General features: G+C 45.5%; 1 pseudogene; it reads right to left on the bottom strand.

Annotated features, from left to right (window-relative positions):
* Positions 1 to 2,990: 2,990 nt before the first annotated feature.
* On the bottom strand, positions 2,991 to 7,274 carry LOC109945906 (uncharacterized; annotated as a pseudogene).
* Positions 7,275 to 7,607: the final 333 nt, after the last annotated feature.

Genomic DNA, 7,607 nt, shown 5'->3' with positions numbered 1-7,607 from the left:
ACACTCAAGACAAGAAATCACAGCAACACGACGCACACAAGTCGCAACAAGAGCTCACAACACGACTCAATGAGTTCACAACTCAACTAGAGCTCTAATTGCTATCGCAAGAAATCAAAAGCGTGGAATCGGTGTCTTATTGCTTAGGAATGCTTTTAGAATGCTTGGTATCCTCCTCCATACGCCTAGGGGTCCCTTTTATAGCCCCAAGGTAGCTAGGAGCCATTGAGAGCAATCCGGGAAGGCAATTCTTGCCTTCTGTCGCCTGGCGCACCGGACGCTGTCTGGTGCGGATTTCCTTCCTTATTTGGCGAAGCCGACCGTTGGCAGCCTTGGAGTCGTTGGCGCACCGGACACTGTCCGGTGCACACCGGACAGTCCGGTGCCCCCTCCCGACCGTTGGCTCGGCCACGTGTCTCGCGCGGATCGCGCAGCCGACCGTTGGCTCACCGGATAGTCCGGTGAATTATAGCCGTACGCCGTTAATTTATTCCCGAGAGCGGCAAGTTCGCCTGAGCCAGCCTGTCACACCAGACACTGTCCGGTGCACCACCGGACACTGTCCGGTGCACCACCGGACAGTCCGGTGCACCCAGACATAGCTGGCTTTGGCTGAAACAAAGCTATCTCTCTCCAATTTGTTTTCTCCTGTTTCCAGCACTTAGACACAATACATTAGTCCATAAAATAATGTACTAAGTCTAGAAACATACCTTTTGACATGATTTGCACTTTGTCCACCACATTGCATAGATCAACACAAAAGCACTTGCGTTGGCACTCAATCTCCAAAATACTTAGAAATGGCCCAAGGGCACATTTCCCTTTCACCCTTGACCCATCTATGTCCTACTCATTTTATAATTCACTCCCTGCATTTTCACAATTCATACCTAAGGATTGACTAGCTTTGTTTATTATGTCCTTGTTTACCTATGTGGGTTGGATCATTTTGGTTTAGCTCTATACTAGTGCTTCACCCTAATCAATGAACATGGTAAGATTATTTATGATACGTTGTTTTCCCTTTTAATTATGATGATGATATTGTGACATTTAAGGGGACCTGAGCAGTTTCTCGAGTGCCTCTCCGTAAGGACTGGCTCGTTGGATGACCATGCGGGAAAACTGTGCAACCATGAGGTGGTATGGGACGCCCTTAGCTAAATAATTTGAGGAACTGAGGTGTAATTCGCTTCGCCGTCGTGCCATCAATGGGGCTCGATGTATGTTGCTCGCTCTACCGAGGGTGGTTTGCCCCTTGGGGAGGAGTGCGGTACATTTAGGAAACCTAATGGGTGACTACAGCCTCAGGGAATCTTTGTAAAGGCTACGTAGTGAAACCTTGCCTATTCACCTTGGTAGTGTTTAAAGGTTTGATCGGTCCGAGGCAAAAAGGAATCACGACTCGTGGGTATAGTGTGCAACCTCTGCAGAGTGTTATGAAACTGATATATCAGCTGTGCTCGTGGTTATGAGTGGCCTTGGGAGCTCAATTGATTAGAGACACATTGAATCAGAGATACTTTGATTACAGGTGATAATGACGATGATGGTTTTGATTATGATTATGGTTATGGTTTCTGGTATTCTTTCCGTTTGGAAATGGTACTTTTGGGTTAACAACTTGGGTTAATGCTAAAACTTGGCTCTCTACTAGTAATAATTACCTAAGCAACTGCTTGACCTTAACCCCACATAAAACTAGTCCACTACAGCCAAACGAGACAATTGTTGTGTATGTTGATGTGTACTCACCCTTGCTTTACACACCAAACCCCCCAGGTTGTCCACATTGCAACCACTACTCAGGAGAAGATGAAGTCGTGGTGGATGACTTCCAGGAGTTCCAAGAGTATGATGAGTTCTAGGCGTGGGTTAGTGGCAAACCCCCAGTCGCTGCCTGTGAAGGCCGAGTTTAGCTACGTTTCATTTTCGCACTTTGATAATTGTTAATGACTATGTGGATGTCTCGGACATCATGATGTAATCAACTATTACCCTGTTTTATGTTATTATGCGAGCATTGTGTGATGATGTATGGTTATGTAATTGCTGTGTACGTGAATTATTGATCCTGGCACGTACATGGTTCGCATTCGGTTTGCCTTCTAAAACCGGGTGTGACACATAACCAGGGGCAGAACCATGGTGCACAGATGGTCTACATTGCATTCTTATAAAGCAGTAGAGATTTTGACATTGTGTGGTATATTACTCCCTCAGTTCTAGAAATAACGTTATTCAAAGTTTACACCAAATTAAATTTTTAAAATTTAATCGATATACTATAAAAAGTTTCAATACTTGTATCTTCAACTAGGTTTGCGTTGGCGCTGATCTGGGCACCAATCACTGTGATGCGTATCGGCGACGGTGCTCTCTACGGAAGCATGGACGAGGGTCGGACAGTCCGCGACCTACCGCAGATGCTAGGATTTCTACCGACGAGCCGGACGGTGCACGCGTGCGTTGAGGCGATGAAGTTCGCCAACCGCACCTAGATCTCGCTCTCGAGAGGGACCCTGTCGGGGAGGAGAGATCCTAGGGTTTGTCTTGGGATCGACAGGCCACCCTAGACACCTCTATACGCTGTAGAGCAAAGAGAGGGAAGATCAGAGAGAGAAAACTATGTTACTGTCTACTCCTAGGGCAAAATGTAAAGAACAGAAGATATATTGATTGTTTGATCGATTGTTGGTCTCTGCAATCGGTCGTACCCCTTAATATATATACGGGAGGTCTGGACCGTTTCCTAGGTGTCTCCCAATAGCAACGACGGTTTTAAAGGGATAAACTCGCGTGGAAAAGGGGTTAGTTGCGCCTGATTCGATCTATTACGGACCGTCCGGTCCTCAAGGCCGGACCGTCCGGTCGTACCTAGTGCCACAAATGGTGCTCAACACATGCCCCTGCCTTTTGGAGAAGCTAAGCGAACCAAAAACACTGGTGCATGCTGGAATTAACTTGATGTGACCACATTGGTTCTCTTAAGCATCTTGCCACATACCAGAATGATATTGCTTCAGGAAACGACCGTTCAGTGCATTGGGAAAGTCCTCGCCTTGTAATGTTTGCAACATGTAGGCATTACCAGATATTACATGTGTGATCTTGTAAGGCCCTTCCCATCTTGGAGACCATTTCTCAAACTTCCGATCTCTGATCCTTAGTGGCAAGGTGGTCTTCCATACCATATCTCCTACTTGGAATGACTTAGCCTTGACCTTCTTATTGTAAGCTTTGGCGACCATGATCTTGTCTTTCTCTATCTCTCCTGAAGCTATCAATATCTTGTTGATCACTTCATACATATTGGCCATCATCGAATTATAATAATCACCGACAGTTAGGTCGTTATGCCTGGCGAGCCTGACAGCATTTAGGCTTACCTCCACAGGTAAAACCGGTTCCTGCCCATAAACAAGCTCAAACGTAGAAACTTTAGTAGCATGGTGTTTAGATATTCTATGAGCCCACAAAGCTTCAGACAAGACCTTATGCCAATGCTTAGGATGACCAGATATCTTCTTTTTTATCAGGCTAATCAATGTCCTATTATTAGATTCGGTCTGCCCATTGACCTAGCATAACATGGAGACGAATTGAGCAATTTTACCTTATATGATTCAACAAACTCATGTACCTTCTTTGACATAAAAGAAGTCTCCTGGTCTATGGTCAAAGTCTGAGGAATGACGAATCTATGAATGATATGCTCAGTTATAAACTCAATTGCCTCTATGTGCACCATGTTCTTCAAAGCAACGACTTTAGTCCTAGTAAAGTAGTTTGTGGCGACTAACACGAACTGATGCCCTTTCGATGATGAAGGATGAATTTTATCCTATAAAATCTAATCCACATTCCTTAAAAGGCCAAGGTTTGATAATAGGATGTAATTCGGCTGTAGGAACCACCTGCAAGTCGCTGAATTTCTGACACACGTGCCATCACTTATAGTACTTCAAACAATTGGTTATCATATCAGGCCAATAGAAGTCAGATCTTCACAATAGCCACTTCATCTTTGGAGACAATTGATGAGTACCACAAATCCCCTCATGTACTTCGGCCATGGCTAATATGGCATCATCCGAGCTCAAGCATTTAAGCAGGACATTGTTGACAGTTCGGCGGTAGAGTTCATTATAAACTAAAACATATTTGAAAGTTGTACGTCGAACATTTCTATCTGTCCTAATACTGGGATTACATGGGCAATTAATTATAGGTACCCTCCAATCAATTGCATCGGATGCGTTATCGCCTGAATTAATAAGATGTTTGTGGCACTATCGAACAGTTCGCACCCTTCGCCAGATGGTCCGCGACCTGGGGATTTGGCGCGACACCGGTTATCAGATTTTTGGTACTGTGAAATTTATCTCATTTTATCCGATAACCTGAGGCGTCTTGTGCCAAATTATTAGCTCTGTAATTCTCAGCTCTGGATATATGCAAAACGTTTAATTCGTCAAAAGAATGGATTATGTCCCAACATTTTTCAAGATAACTATCTAGAGTACCATCTAAACATTGATACTTCTCTAAAATATGCTGGACAACTAGATGGGAGTCACCAAATACCCTCACATGTTTTACTCCCATATGTCCTCATATTCAACTTGATTGTTAGTGCAATAAGTTTTCAATCGGCTCGAGAAGTCAAAAGAGGCATTACTTGGTGAAACAAGCATGATGTCGATTCCTTGTTCTTCATTACAAACTGATCTATCAAAACACAAAGTCCAGAGAGTAATAGTGAGATATGACATGTCTAATTTATGAGCATCATCAAACTGATGTCCTACAATAAAATCTGCTACGACCTGCCCTTTCATAGATTTTAGTGATTCATGGGCCATGTCATATTCTATAAGTGCATAAGCTCATTTGCCAACTGTACCACTCATAATTGGGTTTTGCAACATGTATTTAATCACATCGGTTTGACCAGAAACGGTGCAAGGACTAGACGATAGATAACACCTACACTTGGTGCATGCATAAAATAGACATAAGCATAATTTCTCAATGAAAGTGTACCTTGTTTTAGCATCCACCAGCCTTCGGCTTAAGTAGGTCACAACATGCTCCTTTCCTTTGATCTTCTGTGTCAGAACAACTTTGATAACTTTATGTTCGACTGCAATGTATAACCTGAATGACACCCCTACTTGTGGTAAGGTAGTTTGGGTCTGCCCAACAACATGGTAGCATTGGTGTGGAGGGCACTCACATCGACGATTGTTGTGGGTCGTCCGACGACGCGCCGCTGACTGTCTTCATGGCTGCGGACCATGATAGGCCCGAGAGGGGTACGATGGTTGTTCTTTCCATGAGGCTTCCTTCTATAGAAGAGGAGGCGTAGGGATGAAAATGGGACGGATACAGCCGGATAGAGGGTCATCCCATATCCTACCATAATGTATTTCTCTCGGATACATGACCGGATACAGGTAGTTAAAATTTGGGACGGATACAGGACGGGACCGGATAATAATCTGGGCGGGTAAAAAACGGATAACAGATATTACTCGGGTAGATACCGGATAGTTGTCGGGTAGTTTATCTTAATAATATTAATTGTCCAACAATACAATAATCACATAAATTAAGAAATATATAATCAAATATAGGATAGCTCAAATATAAGAAAGGTCACGTGAGCTGTGCATGATGCCTCTCAGCGATGCACGACCAATCGCCCAAGCCAATCACGATGTCTCTCAGCGACTCAGCCACTACCAAACGACCACCTGATCCTAGAAGCTTTAGACCTTGGCGTTCTGCTGAATTGGCGTAATAGGCTCAGAAGGGAGCAAGACAGCCGCCAGCAGGCCCACGCAGCCAGGCCAGGCCGCACCAGGCACCACGCGCACAGGCACAACCCACAGACAACAACACAGCATCACTTCGGTTCGGCTACCCGACCACCAGATACCCGTATCTGACCCGGGATACCCGGGTACTAGTGATTCCGTATCCTATCCGTATTTGGGATTCAATATACGGGTAGTACATGTATCCGTCCCGTCAAAAAAATACTCATATCCGTATCCGAAAATTTGTCCCGTTTCATACCCGTATCCGATATCCGTCCCGGGTACCCGTCCCGTTTTAGAAATCAAAGTTATATAATATGCCCATTTTAGAATTTGCATGATTGACAAAGCTGGCATAATCATATAAGAACATAAACACTTAGAATGTTTCTCCAATTATATTTACCCATTTATAAACGGTAAAGATGTCATACATAGGAAGCAAAAAAAAACAAGAAGCTACCAACATACCGACAAGACAAAATCGTAGAAATCAGTAGGCATTGCTTACATCACAGTCACAAATAAATCTAAATCCTAGCAACGCACGTGCACCTTACGATATCTTTTAAGGTATGCAAACATCTACTTTTAGTGATGCTAACAAAATTATAGAATAACAATTATTGTTTTTGCATATCAATGTATTTTTATCGTATTGATCCCGTAGCAACGCACGAGCATATACCTAGTGATTCATGAAATGTTTTTTGCTGCTTAACGTGAGGAGGATTCAAATCCGTAGATGTAACTCAATTATTTTGGTACTTAATTGCTTATAGTTGAATCTATACTACTCTATTAAAAACCTAAGGCTATCCACAGTGAATAACCCTAACAGGTACTCTATGAAGATAGAGTTCAATATCCAATAAAAAGGTACCGTAGCGGTGAACTATTTCGCCTACTCTAAACGTAAGGAGAGAGCTAGGAACGTCATTTCCACAGTGCATACACCTCCTACTGGAAATCTCTGTCACTTGTGGCCTTCCATCGGAGCCTTTTCAAGATCGGAGAAAAAAAGGTCATTGGGTGGGGAAAGAAATAATCTCTACTACTACTTAAGAACATAGTGTAGGCGTCCACAACAGGATGGCGCACGGTTCTGCCAATCCCAGGACGCGCCCATCCCCCGCCCCGTCTGTCGCATCGCGTCTCTATGCCAAGAATCGCGACCTCTCGCCCGTCCACCATGGTACGCCATGCCCCCGCCTCCGCAGATCACGCCTACTGTCGTCCTCCTCGCACGCGATTTGTGCCCCCGCCACGTGATTTGCGCACCCCCCAGTTCATATTTCACATCCCTCTAGCCGACCTTTTTCTCCTCCTTCATTGACCTGTCACCGACGCCGGCGTCGTCTCCTCCCCGTGCTCCGTCTCCTCACCCTCCTCTGCGTCTGACGCTGTCTCCCCGTCCTCCGTCTCCTCATACGGCCCTTCTCCCATCCCGGTCCTTGCCCCTCTCCCATATCGCGCCCCACCCCCGCCCCCGCGAGGCCACGACGTAGATCCCGCCCATGTCACCACCCCCCGCTGCCGCCCCCACACCTCCCTTCACCGCCCCCTGCCACCGCCCCCATTTGTCTAGGCTGCGATAGTGGAGCCGAGCGCCAGCCAAGGGCAGCCGAGCTAGAGACTGAGGTGTTCGTCATGCCGAGGCGGCCCCTACGCTAGGAAAAGGACGCCACAGAGGAGTCCGCACAGGGGTTGCGGCTGCGAACGGTGGCTCATCCCATGTGCGCTCTCTTGCTCTGCTCGCGTGACGACTGAGGACCACCG

The sequence above is a fragment of the Zea mays genome, chromosome 4 (genome assembly GCF_902167145.1).
Source record: "Zea mays cultivar B73 chromosome 4, Zm-B73-REFERENCE-NAM-5.0, whole genome shotgun sequence".
Taxonomy (NCBI): Eukaryota; Viridiplantae; Streptophyta; class Magnoliopsida; order Poales; family Poaceae; genus Zea; species Zea mays.
This window is presented reverse-complemented; position numbering and strand designations above follow the sequence as displayed.